Here is a 17,374-nt window from a genome sequence, read left to right as displayed (position 1 = left end):
AAAATGGCTGGATGCTATTTGTTTACATCAGAAGGGGCTGTATAATACCATTGTTAGTGCAAAATGTATCAATAAAAAGGTATTCTAGGTAAAAAAAAAAAAGGGCTGGGCAGTATGACCAAAAATTTTTATCACAGTTTTTTTTTAAGATTCTGACGGTGTATCACGGTTTATCACGGTATTTTTTTTTTTAAATGACTTAACCTTTTTGTCTGTGTCTTATTCTACTGTCATATGTACATAGAATATATAAAAAATTAATTTCACCATGTATATAGTGAAGGTTTTGAGTACTATAAGCTTTGTTCGGCCCCACAAAATGACACAATATATGATGGAATCAGTATGTGTGAAACAGTTGCAATACATATAATTTATTGTTTATTATTGTACAATTACTCTTAGCTCTCCCTTTACCAAATAAAAGGATGTTTGAAAATTGGATGTTTAAATATCTCCAATTCCAGTTCACTTAAAATGTTGAAATAGCGACTAACACGAATTATTTTCGCCCTGTAAGACATACCTGGAATCCACTGTATAAATTATTGCTCTGAAAGCTCCTTCCTCAACTGTCTATAGAGGAATCATGTCTTTGCATTTTTAGCGCGTCCAATTTTTACCCAATTGCGTTATGCTTCCTCTCTACTCGTGCTAACCTCCAGCTCTGAGAGTGAACTGACACACGCCCCCTTCGACACATGAGTAGTAGCCGACTGCATCTTTTCACCTGCATGAGGCGAGTTCATATGCAGACCAGACCTGTGCACAAAGAGCCACACCCTGATTGCGTTATTCCTTGACTCTATGCAGACGCCACCAACCAGCCAGCAGAGGTCGAAATTTCATCAGTTATGAGGTCCCTATTTGGCTCCCTCCTGGATGAACGACAGCCGAACGTTGCTCATATTGCCACCCAGCCCAGCCGGATGGCAGAGCTGAGATTCGATACGATGTATTCGAAATCCCAGCGCTGGTGTGCTAGCATATTTTACCGCTGCACCACCTGAGCGGCCATGATCTAATTTTAAATAGAGTATTTATGAATATAATAACTGGATTCTAATGCATTCTCTGGCAAGGGGTTAAAACTCCTGCTCCCTTTCAAAGACTAAGCTTAGAGGGGTGTCCTGACCTAGGCAAAAGAGCTATAGCTTTAGATTTGTTGAGTGAATCTGCTATCATTTTATGCTTGTCTACTATTCTTTTTTTTATTTTTTCTCCCCCTTTAGCGCATCCAATTGTTCAATTTGCATTGTGCTTCCTCTCTGTCTATGCCGAACCCTGCCCTGACTGAGGAGATAACCCATATCCCCTCCGAAACATGGGCAGCATGCCGGATGCATTTTTGCCACCCGCACATTGACGAGTTTGGCGCCACCTAGCGTTGCATGCGGAGAGACACACCCTAAGGGCACTCTTCCTCATCTCTGTGCAGGCGGCAGAGGTCATAATTGCATTCTGACAGAGAGAGACCCACATCCGGTTCTTTGTCCCACCCCCCAACTGAGCAACCGGCCAATCGTTGCTCATACAGCCACTCAGCCTCGAACCGGTGAGGCAGAGCTGGATTCGATACGAGGTACTCAGAATCCAGCTCTGGTTGCAGCGTGTCTTTTTACCGCTGCGCCACCTGAGCGGCTGCTTGCCTACTATTCTTAAATACTTGGTGGTATGGTTGGTTAATAACCATTATGGGTGCCCTGCTGCTTCAGGGTCCCGGGAACTCTGCTTAGACCTCTGTCTGTGGGGAGTTTTATATCAGTGTACATGTGTACATTTACTAGGTTACTCTAGTTTTCTCCCATCCATCAAACTAATGCCGAATGCAGTTGATTGGCTGTTCTAAATTGCACCTAGGTTTGTATGTATGTATGTTTAAGATTTATTTTGGATTGTTTAATGCACTTGAATGGATTGGCACCATTCGATGACTGACCATCTTGACCCTGTAACAATGTACTAGTTTGTAGCCAAAGCTGAAATTTTGTCAACTGTTTAACTGTGTGAATAGATTTATTCATGCTGCACGGACCTCATACTTTTCTGGTATTTCTATTGTTTTCAGATCGCATGACATTCCTCCCCTGGAGATCAGTAATTAATTTAGGAAGTTCTACATTTTTTGGCTGAGACATACCAGTGTCTGCTTGGGAAAATATTCTAGAATTTGTTAGTGGAGTCAGCATTATGAGACACATGTCTTTTAAAAATGAATTATGTTTAATTCTCAACAACACCAAAAATGAGGCAGTTACAGCACTGTTATCAGAAATAAACTTTACAGCCAAATGCTTGATTTGGTTCACTCTTAACTAATATAATATATTTTAAAACACACTTTGTCTACAATGCCATTATCTGCATGAAATAATAAAAATCAGACTCCCTATTCATTCTCCACCACACCTTACAGTTGGCAGAATACATTTGGCCATATTAAAAAAAAATTTTTTTAATGCATTTTCTCCCCTTTTTCTCCCGACTTTTAGCGTATCCAATGACCCAATTGCGTTATGCTTCCTCTTTACTGATGCCGATCACCGGCCCGATTGGGGAGAGCGAGACTGACACACACCCCCTCCGACACGTATCCAGTAGCCGACCTCTTCTTTTCACCTGCACGAGGTGAGTTCATATGTCGGTCAGCTTTGTGTACGGAGATCCACACCCTGATCAAAGTATTATCCCTCAACTCTGTGCAGGCACCATCAGTCAGCCTGCAGAGGTCGTAATTGCATCAGTTATGAGGCAGTTATAAGTCCCCATCCGGCTCCCACCCTGTATGAACAACAGCGAATTGTTGTTCATGTAGGTGCCCAGCCCAGCCGGATGGCAGAGAGTATTAGTTTTTTTTTTTTTTTTTTTTTAACTTGTTACTGGTTTAGAGTCCAGTAGGCTTTTACACCACCCCAGTAGATGCTTGTTGTAGCTCATTTGTAAACTAAAGTTTATGTGTGTAGCTTAATGACCATGAAAATACAGTATTTGAATCTTATGACAAACAGTTATTTTGCTGGTATTGCAGTTTGGAATTTAATGGTCAGTGTTTTTACATGTTACCACAATCAGTGGTCTCATTCTGTCCTATTGTACAATGTTTGGAATATCTAGGATAGACTGGAGTATAGAAAGTACTGATTTACATAGCTGTTTATCAAAGTGTCTTATTTCACCAAACTGTAGCCACAAAGATGGAAGAATGCAATTTATTATTATAGTGAATTGATTTTATACACCGGGCGGCGGCATGGTGGCTCAGTGGTAGCACTGTTGACTCACAGCAAGAAGGTCCTGGGTTCGATTTCCAGGTGGGGTGGTTTGCATGTTTTCCCCGTGTCTGCGTGGGTTTCCTCCGGGAGCTTCAGTTTCCTCCCACAGTTCAAAAACATGCAGTCAGGTTTTCTGGAGACACTGAATTGCCCTATAAGTGAATGGGTATGTGTGTGTGTGTGTATGTGTGTTTGCCCTGCGATGGACTGGCCCCCGTCCAGGGTGTTACTGTGTGCCTTGTGCCCACTGAAAAGCTAGGATAGGCTCCAGCACCTTAATTCTCGCCTCAACTTATTGTCAATGAGGGTTTTTTTTTTTAAGGTACTGCCGTTAACCCCGCCCCCACCAAAAAGAAAAAAAAAGAAAGAAAATAAATAAATAATATAAATCATGCAGTCGTTGTACTGGCTGCTTTAAATTGCCTCCTTGGGTGAGAGTTTGTGTTGCCCTGCGATGGATTTGTGCCCCCTCTGTCTCTCTGAATTGAGAAGTTAGTAGAGCAGTAAATGGGCTTTCTGCTGTTACATGGAGAAGTCATGCTGACACATTGTACTACACACTGCGTTGTTTCTTTCCACACACTCACTGACAGCTTTGTGTTATGTTTTTAACACTTTGCCACACACATGCACACACACTCATACATTTACATACACATTCACACAGTTTTAGTAGCTCCAATTGGCTTGACTGCATGTCTTTGAACTTGTGGGAGAAAACTGAAGCATCTGGATACATGGAGAGCACGCAAAATCTACACAGAAAAGACCCTGGCTTCCCGGCTGGGTAACTGAACCCAGGCCCTTCTTGTTGTGAGGCATCAACGCTAACCACTGCACCACCGTGCCACCCTAGGTGACTAGGACAAAAATAAAAGCATTGTAGCATTGTTTAGATTTTCCCTTGTCACCTTTTCAGGGCTGTTTAATTGCTTAACAACATGATAACCTGCTTGTTTAATTAACTTACATTTGTATCATGCTGCCTTTTCCCAAAATAGAACATACACTGATCAGCCATAACATTAAAACCACCTCCTAGTTTCTACACTCACTGTCCATTTTATCAGCTCCACTTACCGTATAGGATCACTTTGTAGTTCTACAATTACTGACTGTAGTCCATGTATTTCTCTACATACCTTTTTAGCCTGCTTTCACCCTGTTCTTCAATAGTCAGGGCCCCCATAGGACCACCACAGAGCAGGTATTATTTAGGTAGTGGATCATTCTCAGCAATGCAGTGACACTGACATGGTGGTGGTGTGTTAGTGTGTGTTGTGCTGGTATGAGTGGATCTGACACAGCAGCGCTGCTGGAGTTTTTAAATACCGTGTCCACTCACTATCCACTCCTACCTAGTTGGTCCACTTTGTAGATGTAAAGTCAAAGACGATCGCTCATCTATTGCTGCTGTTTGAGTTGAGTTGAGTTGGTCATCAACCTTCATCAGTGGTCACAGGACCCTGCCCACCGGGCGCTGTTGGCTGGATATATTTTTGGTTGGTGTACTATTCTCAGTCCAGCAGTGACAGTGAGGTGTTTAAAAACTCCAGCAGCATTGCTGTGTCTTATCCACTCATACCAGCACAACACACACTAACACACCACCACCATGTCAGTGTCACTGCAGTGCTGAGAATGATCCACCACCTAAATAATACCTGCTCTGTGGTGGTCCTGTGGGGGTCCTGACCATTGAAGAACAGCATCAAATGGGGCTAACAAAGCAGGCAGAGAAACAGATGGACTACAGTCAGTAATTGTAGAACTACGAAGTGCTCCTATATGATATAAATGAAGCCGATAAAATGGACAATGTCTGTAAAAACAAGGAGGTGGTTTTAATGTTATGGCTGATCGGGGTACTCTAGTTGGTCCCTGTATGAACCATGTATACCATTTCACTATTTTTGCCATCTGTATCTTCCACCTTTTTCGTCCTTTGCCTTTGTGTGCTCTGTCTCCTCTTTATCCTTCTTCTGTGGATAATATTTCCTACTTTGATTTTGCAGTAAGTCTGTCCAGAAATACCCACGTTTAGAAATTCAATCTCATTTCCAGTACTGTGGCCAACTAATGCCACCTGATCTTAAGCACAGGAACATGAAAGATGACCTTTTTTTTAGGAAGTTATTTTTACTTAGCTCCATCAGATTTGATAGAAATTTGATGTGTGTATAAAAATGCCATCTTCAGATCTTTCCACAGGTGTCCAATAGGGTATAAATCTGGGCTTTGCCTGGGTCATGACGTTCAGAAACTTGCCCTGATACAACTCCAGTGTTTTGGCTGTTGAAAGGTACACTCTTGGCACAGTCTGAGTTTGTGTGCACTACAAAGTGTGTTGCTGTATTCCACTGTTTTCACCCATCCCTCAGTTCTAACTAGTCTCCCTGCCACTTCTGCTATGATGCGCCACAATAGCATGATGCCACAACCAAGTTTCATCAAAGGAATAAAGTGCCCCTTTAGCTACTGAATCAACCAGTTCACCAGTTTGACAATTGGGTTCTATTTCATTAGCCACACCCAGACATGATTACTGCAGATCTATTGAATCTAAACTTCACTTAAATAGAACCTGTCTGTGCTAGGTACCTTAACCACTGAGCTACTTCTGCCCTGTTCTACCTGTATTTTTGTGGGTTTTCATTTTGCCTGTGCTTTGATTTGGACTAGTAATTAGACGGTTACTATCACTGTCAAGTTGCCACTGCTGGTCCCCTAAACAACCACCAGTTGCTCAAATTGTATTCAGTCATAACTGTATGAAAGCAAAGAAGTGCATCTGCCAAATGCTGCAAATGTAAATGTAAATGTAAAGAAGTAAGTGCATGATGCCCTATGATAGCGCAGTCAATTTGTCTTTCGCTGCTGAGGGATACCTGATTGCATCCGAGGAGAGCATGTCGCTGCCCACGCCTCTTCCTAAACGTGCACAGAGCTCCTCTTCTTGCCCCTGCATTCTGCACAGGTGTCTCTTCCGCCAATCAGGGTCCTTACACAGCATATGAAGATCCCACCCACACAGTCCGGTCGTCCCGCCCTAGCAGATACGGTGGCCAATAAGTATCTGCTGCGGGCACGGCCAATTATGCCCAGCCGACCGATGGCAATGCCGAGTTTCGAACTGAGGAGTTCAGAATCTCGGCGCTGGTGTGCTAGCGGAATATCCCGCTGCGTGCCTTCCATCTTCTAAGAATATGCAAATGATTAAATTAGCTGCTTCAAACTGACCTTGCAATGGATTAGTGCTCTGTCTGTGGTCCATACCGTCCTTGTGCCCACCCAAATTGGTTGACTGTTTAGACAGTCTGTTTCCTAAATAATGTAAGCAGGTCCCTCTATGCCAAATGTGTCCTGGAGACCTGGGATTAATTCTTGCCCCAACTTATTGTCTGTGAGGGTTTCTTTGAGGTACTTTCAGGTACACCTGAGAGTATAGAGCACTCATTCACTCACTCACTTTCTTAACCACTTATCCAATTAGGGTCACTGGGGGGCTGGAGCCTATCCCAGCTTTTCAATGGGCGCAAGGCACACAGTAACACCCTGGACTGTATCTCCAATTAACCTGACTGCTTGTTTTTGGACTGTGGGAGAAAACTGGAGCTCCCAGAGGAAACCCACGCAGACACGGGGAGAACATGCAAACTTCACACAGAAAGGACTCGGGCTGCCCCGCCTGGGGATTGAACCCAGAACCTTCTTGCTGTGAGGTGACAGTGCTACCCACCGAGCCACCGTGCCGCCCGGGGTATAAAGCAGTTAGTAAAAATACATACTCTAAAATTCTGTTTGCATTGTTTTAAAATATCTTGGTTTTGATACACCCTTCACATCTGCTGAATTTGCTAAGTTGTTAATTCTGTTAAAGGGACAGTGGTAGCCTAGTGGGTAGAGCTTTGGGCTATCAACCGGAAGATTGGCGGTTCAAATCCAGGCTCTGCTATGCAGCCACTGTTGGGTCCTTAAGCAAGGCCCTTAACACTGTCTGCTCCAGGGGCGCCGTACGATGGCTGACCCTGCGCTCTGACCCCAGCTTCCAAACAAACTAGGATATGAGAAGAAAGTATTTCATTGTACTGTACAACTGTATATGTATATATGACAAATAAAGTATATCTATATCTATCTAATGCTGACCAGACACACCAGTCTGGTTCATGTAGCAGTTCAATTTCATGTAAAGATCTATTAGTGGTCGCAATTATTTTTTTGCAGACTGCTTGGTTTCTATTGATGACTGGATGACAGCAATGACACTTTTCCCATCTAAAACAATCATGCAACTGTCTCTGAAATTGCATGATAAACAGTTTCTACCTTTTAGAAGAACTGCGGGAGATAGGCTAACAAAGCACCTATATAATTATCTCTAAATGTGAAATTATAGATGTGAATAAAATTGTATGGTATGTTTTATCAACATTTACAATAATTTACTTGCATAGCATTTTGTAGTGCACATGGTAGCCTAAATTTAGAAATACTGTCGATACTGAGCTTGCACTGTGTCAGCCAATACAAGCCACATATTCTAATAAACATTTACTCTAATAACATGCTTGTTAGGATGTGTAGCAAACAGCTCTTGACTGAGCTAAACACATTTACCAAGCCAATGTTTATGACCGCTCGGGTCAGATAATCTCTAATGGCTTTTTTTAACTGATCATTTTTGTCATTTCCGAAGAGAAAATGCATTGTGTTTTTGTAAGCATGGCATGACAACACCTCTGCTACACATCATCACCCTGTTATTGTAGGGTTGCATGTTTTGCTTGGTTTTGTGGTGTTGTGCTGGGGACAGTAAGTGAGTCACTGTTTCTGCAGCACAACAAGTTGCTTTCACACTAGTACTGGCTGATATAATATAAAATCAGTAATTTAATCAGTTATAATCAGACTTAACTTAGCTGACTAGTAGAGTATTGTTGGGTATGCACTGTTTTTCAGTTGATTAGAGTAATGCTCATCACATGCTGGTGTTGCTTACTTTTACAACCCCAAACATTACATTTACTTTGACTTTTATTTGATTGCAGACAGATATTTTATATTTTATCTGCTCAACTTTATTTCATTTGTTAATATACCTCCATTCCTGCATTTCAGGTCTGCAACACATTCCAAAAAAAGTTGGGATGGGGGTAATTTAGGGCTAGTATTGAGGTGAAAAAACTAAATAATGATGTGATTCCAAACACTTGATGTCAACAGGTGATTTAATCATGGTTTGGTACAACAGCAGCATCCAGGAAAGGCCGAGTCTTTGATGAGCAAAGATTTTGTCAGTTTGTCAGCAAATGTGTTAGAAAATTATTGAGATGCTTAAAAACAATGTACCTCAAAGATATTGGAAGGGATTTGCATATTTCTTCCTCTACAGTGCATAATATCATTAAACCATTCAAGAAATCAGGAGGAATTTCAGTGCTTAAAGGCCAAGGGTGCAAGCTTAAGCTGAACGCCCATGATCTTTAATCCCTCAGACGGCACTGCATCAAGAACCGCCACTCAAAAATAGCTGATATAACCACATGGGTGAGGGATTACTTTCACAAACCTTTGTCAAGCACTATAATATGGAGTTACATGCACAAATGCCACCTAAAACTTTACTGTGCAAAAAGTAAGCCTCATGTTAACCATTTCCAGAAGCGGCGTCGACTTCTCTGGGCTTGGAGGCATCTAGGGTGGACCATCACACAGTGAAAACGCGTATTGTGGTCAAATGAATCAACATTCCAGGTCTTTTTTTGGAAAAAATGGAGAGTGTGCTCCAATAAAGAATGGGACAAAATAAAAGCTGAAACACTAAATCACTTGGTATCCTCGGTGCCAAAACGTCTTTTAAGTGTGGTGAAAAGGAGTGCCAACATTACAAAGTGGTAAATGCTTTACTGTCCCAACTTTTTTTGGAATGTGTTGCAGGCCTGAAATGCAGGAATGGATGTTTATTAATAAATGGAATGAAGTTCACCAGACAATCCTGTCAGCAATCAGATAAAAGTCAAAGTAAATGTAAGAAACTCTGTTTTTTTATGATTTGCATTTTCCATACTGTCCCAACTTTTTTTGATTTGGGATTGTACAAAAACGTTCAGTTAGCACTCCCCTTCAGGTGTGTTTAGCTTGCCAATAACAATGTAACAGCAGAATTATGAATTAGACATTACTGTACAGTAGGGGAAGGCTAGCTAGTTGTTAAAAATCATTTAGGATAAAACTGGGTATAAATAAAGGGAATAAAGTAATTTTAATACAAATGAGACTGGAGGAACTGCTGTGTTTGCAATAATACATTAAAAGAAAGAGGGCACAAGAGGGATAAAACTGCTTTTTAGTCTGACATAGAATACAAAATAGACAGGACAGTGGGTGTGAGAGCAAGATATTACATGAAGTAAAAGAGGCTTTGTTCTGCCAGCTTGATATGGGGCCTTGACTGAATTCTTTTCCTCCTTCACCACAGACTATAGTTATTATTTTGCGCTCTCTGTACAGGCCAGAGTTTTGGCCCTGCCAGGCTCCCATATCCTATCATCCCTTGCACCCTAATGGCGGGCCACAGGACCATCAAGGCTGTATGAAATGAAAATGAAATGAATGGAAAAGCTCATCAGTAAATCAGCTCCAGATGACAGTTCATTGTCCCTGCAGAGCTGCAGATTATTTACCTTAGAGAAGCATATAGGAAGAGTGAGGAGAGAACATGTCACTTCTTCTCTTGCTGTGAGCCCCAGACACCATCTGTCAATTATTTATCATCTCATAATTTGAGCAGCTGAGAACGTCGTGTAGCAGAAATGCTAATTAAAGAAAAGACATGAGGTCGAGAAGCTTGATGATCGACGTGTCTTTGCGAACTGCTGTGTGTTGTGTTTACACAACACTGAGATTAAAAAGTTTAAGTGATTATTAACAAAAAAAAATATAGAAATTAAAAGTAATCCTTAATGAATAAATTGTTTATTTCACCCTTAAAGAAAATAAAACAAGGCAGCACAGGTGGTGCAGCGGTAACACACTAGCACACCAGAGCTGGGATTACATCATATCGAATCTCAGCTCTGCCATCTGGTTGGGTTGGGCGGCTATATAGACAACGTTTGGCTGTTGTTCATACAGGGTAGGGAGCCGGATAGGGACCTCATAACTGATGCAATTACGACCTCTGCTGGCTGATTGATGGCGTCTGTACAGAGTAGAGGAATAATGCTGATCAGGGTGTGGCTCTCCGTGCACAGTGCTGACTCTCATGGATCCCAGTGGTAGTTGGCTAGCATAATTTACCACTGCACCACTGAGCACCTGGATAGAATCTTGCTCATCCTAAATGATTTACATTAGGAAGAAATTTTTTTTACACACTTAGCCATAGCAACAGTGGAAAATGATGTCCCTAACTGAAGTCCCTTTTGTTAAAGTTCTGATCTTCAGCGCAATAAACATCTGTGACAATTCAGCATTACTGTACAACACTGCTTTTCAACTAACCTGGAGAAGTTGTGCAAATAAAGAATTTAAAGAATAAATGTTTGACTCAGTGGCATGCTCAAAATAATCTAACACCCAGATAATGCTTGTGGTTTTTATTTTTACATTGAATATAACAAGTCTTGTACAGAGTACATTGTGCTCATTTCTCTATTTTTGAAGGTGGGAACTGAAATGTTGATGTACTATATGGCTCCTCATTATCACATCTTGTTACCATAAATATAATCACACACGCACACTCACACACTGACACGCTCATACAACCACATGAATACAGATACATGCACACATACAGTACTTACATTAATTATATGCTGGAGATAGCATTAGAACTAAGGACCTGGGTTTCAGTACCAGTTGGTCTCTGTAAGAACTTTGGCATGTTTACCCCGTGTTAGTGTTAGGCACTCAAGTAGTGCTGTACGATTGCTCCCCACCACTGAGATCTAGGACTGTATCTTAGCAGTGATATCGGCCGGTGTTTTTCCAGTGTTTCTCGTCCCGACCCACCCTGGCCAGGGTAAAATGGTTAATGAGAATGTTTGTTTGTTTGTTTATTAGGGTTTTAACATCATGTTTTACTTTTTGGTTACATTAATGACAGAGACGGTAGTTACTCATTACACACAGTCATGGTCAATTTAGTATCTCCAATTCACCCCACTTGCATGTCTTTGGGAGGAAACTGGAGCTCCCGGAGGAAACCCACACAGACAGAGGGAGAACATGCAAACTCCACACAGAAAGGACCCAGACCGCCCCACCTGGAGATCAAACCCAGGACCTTCTTGCTGTGAGGCGACAGTGCTACTCACTGAGCCACCGTGCCACCCAAAAATGGTTGATGAGAATGAAGTGGAAAATGAAAAGAATTGGAGTGGGTTTTCTTTTTATTATTATTATTATTATTATTATTATTATTAATAATAATTATTATTAATTATTAATTATATTTTATTATTATTATGATTATTTCTATTATTATTATTATTATTATTGTTATTATTTCTATTATTATTATTTTTTATCTCTATTATTATTATTATTATTATTTCTATTATCATTATTTTTTTATCTCTATTATTTATTATTATTCCTTGAGTGCTTACTTTTTGACTGGCATACAATAATAATAGTGATGATAATGAGATCCGTCAGGGAGATGTTGGCCTAATGATGTGCCCGTGGATTTACCCAAGGCAATCTCTAGGCATCTTCCTTGTAAAAAGAAGCCCACGCAGGAGCTTATCCCATGACCTATTTACAACAATGACTTTCTGAAAAGACCCACACGCTCAGGAGGCAAACCCAGAGTGGGGACACGGCAAGAACAGAAAGAGGCAACTGTTTCTTAAATAGGGGTAGTAGGCTAGGACCTCTGATTAAATATATGAGTGAATAATAAGAAGTTAGGCAGAGAGGTTAAACATTTTTAATTAATTATCTGTAGTCCCTTTGTCTCACTTATTTTGTGTCACTAGCATGGCCTAGTTATGTCCACAGGCACATGAGGTGCATTTTTTCAGATTTTAAGAACACAGCATTGAAGGGACTTGCATTATTGATTGTGGTTTAGGGTGCAGGAATTATGTTTAATCCCTGACCAAGGTTTGGTTGGGTTTTTTTTCTCAAACTAATTAAAAAAAATAAACGAATCAATTGCCTGTTAGTTGACCTACCAATTTCCTTTCCTACAGGAACATTTTATAAATTTTTTTACAAACCACATTTCCAGAAAAGTTAAGAAATTTTGTAAAATGCAGTAAAAACAAAAATCTGATCTAATTTAATATTTTGTAAATAAAAACAAATTTGAATTTCATATCTTCTTCACACTCAAAAAAGTTGGCACAAACAAATGTTCCCCATCGTGTTACATTACCATTTCTATTTATTACATTTTTTAATCCTATGGGAATCAAAGATGCTAATTATTGCAGTCGTTTTAATTCAATACTTCTTGACAAAACTCTAGGTGCTCAACTGCCTGTGGTCACCATTGTCTGATTCTCCTCTTAGTGATGCACTATACATTTATAACAGAAGGCAGATCTGGACTGCAGGCAGGCCAGTCAAGCACATGCACTCAGTGTCTAAAAAGCCATACTTTTATATTGTGTGGAGAAAGAGGTCTGGTGTTGTCTAGACCCACTTGTAGTGTGCATTCTTTGTGTACAGACGCATTTTGAGTTTGTAGTTTTTATTTTTTATGTGTTTTTATAATACACTGCCTGGCCAAAAAAAAAAGTCACGCACACTTATATTTGGTTGGACCGCCTTTAGCTTTGATTACGGCACACATTTGCTGTGGCATCGTTTCCACAAGCTTCTGCAGTGTCACAACATTTATTTCTGTCCAGAGTTGCATTAATTTTTCCCCCAAGCTCTTGTATTGATGATGGGAGATTTGGACCACTGCGCAAAGTCTTCTCCAGCACATCCCAAATATTCTCAATGGGGTTCAGGTCTGGACTCTGTGGTGGCCAATCCATGTGTGAAAATGATGTCTCATGCTCCCTGAAGCACTCTTTCACAATTTGAGCCCGATGAATCCTGGCATTGTCATCTTGGAATATGCCCGTGCCATCAGGGAAGAAAAAATCCACTGATGGAATAACCTGGTCGTTCAGTATATTCAGGTAGTCAGCTGACCTCATTCTTTGAGCACATAACGTTGCTGAACCTAGACCTGACCAACTGCAGCAACCCCAGATCATAGCACTGCCCCCACAGGCTTGTACGGTAGGCACTAGGCATGATGGGTGCATCACTTCAGCCGCCTCTCTTCTTACCCTGATACACCCATCACTCTGGAACAGGGTAAATCTGGACTCATCAGACCACATGATCTTCTTCCATTGTTCCATTGTTGTGAATTTCCCCACTGTGGGACTAATAAAGGATTATCTTATCTTATCTTATCTTATCCAGAGTCCAATCTTTATGCTTCCTAGCAAATTGAAGCCATTTTTGCCGGTTAGTAAGTGGTTTTCTTTAGGCTACACAGCTGTTTAGTCCCAATCCCGTGAGTTCCCTTCGCATTGTGCGTGTGGAAATGCTCTTACTTTCACTATTAAACATCCCTGAGTTCTACTGGAGTTTTTCTACCATTTGATTTCACCAAACGTTTAAGTGATCGCTGATCACGATCATTCAAGATTTTTTTCCGTCCACATTCCTTCCTCGAAGATGATGTTTCCCCACTGTCCTTCCACTTTTTAATAATGCGTTGGACAGTTCTTAAACCAATAGTAGTTTAGTAGTTTCAGCTTCTCCATAGATGTTTTCTCTGCTTGATGCATGCCAATAATTTGACACTTCTGAAACAGATTAACATCTTTTTCACGGCCACAGGATGTCTTTCCACATGGTTGTTTAACAAATGAGAAGCTACTCACTGCATCAGTTAGGGTTAAATAACTTGTTGCCAGCTGAAACATAATCACACATGCAGTAATTATCCAATGGGAGGCTCTTACCTATTTGTTTAGTTAAATCCAGGTGGTGACCTTTTCTTTTGGCCAGTCAGTGTATATAACAAAACTATTACACATTATTATTATTATTATTATTATTATTATTATTATTATTATTATTAACCACAAACCAAAGCTGTACTGTGTCAGTATGGAATCTGACTGCATGTTCTACCTTCCAATATAAAGGAACAAGTATAGATTTTTATCTTACTAACTGTACTTGTCAGAAACACCAACTTCATCTTAATTGATTATCAGTAGCATGTTTAGTTCATGCTTAAAATGACCTTTTTGCTATACAGTCTCTGTGGGGCCAAACATTTATTGAATTGCAATATATTTAGTGCAAAAGGTATTGGCATTTTCTTTCTATTTCTTTTTTTTGACATACATTTGACATAATTAACCCTTTAAATAGCATGGACATGCATGAAGTCTTTGGAGTAAAATAATGGGCTGAGGTGACACAACTCGCTCGCATGCCAGCTAAAATCTCTCTGTGAAAACTGTTACATTGTCACTGACAAACCCAAAAATTGCTTCCGTCCACCATATTTTTTATGAGAAAAGTTGTGCCGCTCTGAATGCTGGGATTGCCTTCCTATGTAGGAAAGCACACAGAGCTCCCTTGTTATTTTGTCAGAATATAGCTCAGAAAAAGGCAGCAATTTGTCAGTAGGCAGCATGTTTCTCGGGATCGTACATAGAATGATGTAAATGCTGTCTATGTAGAGAGCTCACTAGGTTTTCAGCCAGACTCAGAAACAACAGACAAGTAGACAAGACTTAGTGTGATCTCAGTACTTCCAGTCTTGCACTTATTGTAGCTTGGAAAGAAATCCGGTTCAGAGATCAAGGCCAATTTTGGTACACAACAGTTTGAGAGCTAATGCTCCTTCTCAACAGCTAAACAGCACCATCTCAATGGTATTAGGATTTTATGGCTTGTCTAAGCATTAAATGAAATACCAAATTGATGCTCCTGTACTGGAACTGACTGGGGGTGGTCTTGTTTCAGCAGTCTCAGTTCTTGTTAGAAATCCCTGTTCAGTCCATTACATGGGGGGCGAAGCAGGAGGTTATTAATAGCCGTGAGCTGCAGTATCGACTGCAGTATCGGTGCGGAATGAATCTGGGGTGTGAGTTAACGGTGTTAATGCTCACGGTGTATTCCTGGAGCGTTGTGGGGGAGCAAAGGTTTGACCTACAGAAAGCACAGACATGACTTAGAGGTGACATCCTGTTTGCTTGTTATTATTCATGATTGATTACTAATTATTATCAGTAATATTATATAGTATCAGTATTATTATGAAAAATCAGTAATAATTTAAGTTATGACTGATTAGCACTGATACTTATGCTATCGTTTGGGTGTCCTGGAATAAAGCCCTGCACAGATGCATGATGGTTAAAAAATATTTCCAGAACTAAATCAGGTAATTTATAATTAATAAATAAATAATATAATATAATAAATAATAATAATATAATTAATAAAAAATAATTGCAGGTAATCGTGCAAGAGAAGGACGCAGAACCTATAACACCTACGAAAGATTTGCACATGGTACTGTTTTATTTGCACAGTTTTAAATTGCACAATGTACCTAACTGCACCTTTAGGCTTCCCCCTTTCTTTTAGTTTTTAGTTTTTTTTTGTTGTTTTTTTATTTGTTCTTGTCCTGCTAGATGTTTTATACTCCTATTTTTTATATTATTATATTTTATATCTTACTTGTATTTACATTTCTGTCTTCATTTTTTGATTCTTTCATTTACCTCATTGTAATGTCATTGTGTGATGTTTGTAATAATTGTAATTGCTGTACCACAATTTCCCTTCGGGGATAAATAAAGTACTCAATCAATCAATCAATAATTAGTCCCCAAAATAATAATCCTAGGTGTATGTGTATGTACCTCTGTGACATAATACAACACACATTTAAATGAATAGCACATGGACTTTATGATTACACAGCCATGTTGTTTTATTGTGCAGAATGTGGCATCTGTTGGTATGTTGAAAGGCCAGAAGTCTAGAAGACTGCATACATTGCTCCAAAATGTCTGTTTATTTTTCACCATTACTGGTGCCTGGGCGGTATGGCATCACAGCAGGAAAGTCCTGGGTTCGTTCCCCAGGTGGGGTGGTCCGGGTACTTTCTGTGTGGTGTGTGCATGTTCTCCCTGTGTCTGTGTGGGTTTCCTCTGGGAGCTCCAGTTTTCTCCCACAGTCCAAAGACGTGCAAGTGAGGTGAATTAGAGATACAAAATTGTCCATGACTGTGAACTGATGAATCTTATGTAACCAGTAACTACTGTATCTGTCATGAATGTAATCAAAGTGGCATAAAATTATGTTAAAATCCTAATAAATAAATAAATATTACTGATACCCCCACAGGTATGTGAGTTACAAATGACATAGGCACTAATACACTCTCATATTATGACAGGCCATAGCTTTCAAACTGCTTGTTTGAAACATTCTTCTGAACTATTTACTGATACTTTTGTGGCAAAATGGCAAGGTTCAATTCTCCTTGCTCATAAAGGACTAGGTCTTCCTTGGATGGTATTATAATACCCAAGCATGGTTGCATCACCTGTTTTATGTGTTTGTTAAATATGTTACTACTTTCTTAGCCTCAAATTGCTGTCCCAACATTTTATGAATGTGTTCAGTTACACTGATCAGCCATAACATTAAAACCACCTCCTTGTTTCTACACTCACTGTCCATTTTATCAGCTCCACTTACCATATAGAAGCACTTTGTAGTTCTACAATTACTTACTGTAGTCCATCTGTCTCTCACCTTTTACTCTTTTACAGGACCACCACAGAGCAGGTATTATTTAGGTTGTGGATCATTCTCAGCCCTGCAGTGACACTGACATGGTGGTGGTGTGTTAGTGTGTGTTGTGCTGGTATGAGTGGATCAGACACAGCAGTGCTGCTGGAGTTTTTAAATCCCGTGTCCACTCACTGTCCACTTTATTAGACACTCCTACATAGTTGGTCCACCTTGTAGATGTAAAGTCAGAGACGATCGCTCATCTATTGCTGCTGTTTGAGTTGGTCATCTTCTAGACCTTCATCAGTGGT

At 40.2% G+C, this 17,374-nt stretch overlaps 1 protein-coding gene across 2 annotated transcripts in view; it reads left to right on the top strand.

The window, feature by feature from the left end:
- ptprea (protein tyrosine phosphatase receptor type Ea) overlaps window positions 1-17,374 on the top strand; it is a 154,662-nt gene that overhangs the window by 80,886 nt on the left and 56,402 nt on the right. For both annotated transcript variants that reach the window (XM_063002897.1, XM_063002896.1), the window contains exon 3: window positions 2,493-2,628. The gene's annotated coding sequence lies outside the window, so the exon portion shown is untranslated. The remainder of the gene's footprint in view (window positions 1-2,492; window positions 2,629-17,374) is intronic.

This window comes from Trichomycterus rosablanca, chromosome 10 (genome assembly GCF_030014385.1).
Source record: "Trichomycterus rosablanca isolate fTriRos1 chromosome 10, fTriRos1.hap1, whole genome shotgun sequence".
In the NCBI taxonomy this organism is placed as follows: domain Eukaryota; kingdom Metazoa; phylum Chordata; class Actinopteri; order Siluriformes; family Trichomycteridae; genus Trichomycterus; species Trichomycterus rosablanca.
This window is presented reverse-complemented; position numbering and strand designations above follow the sequence as displayed.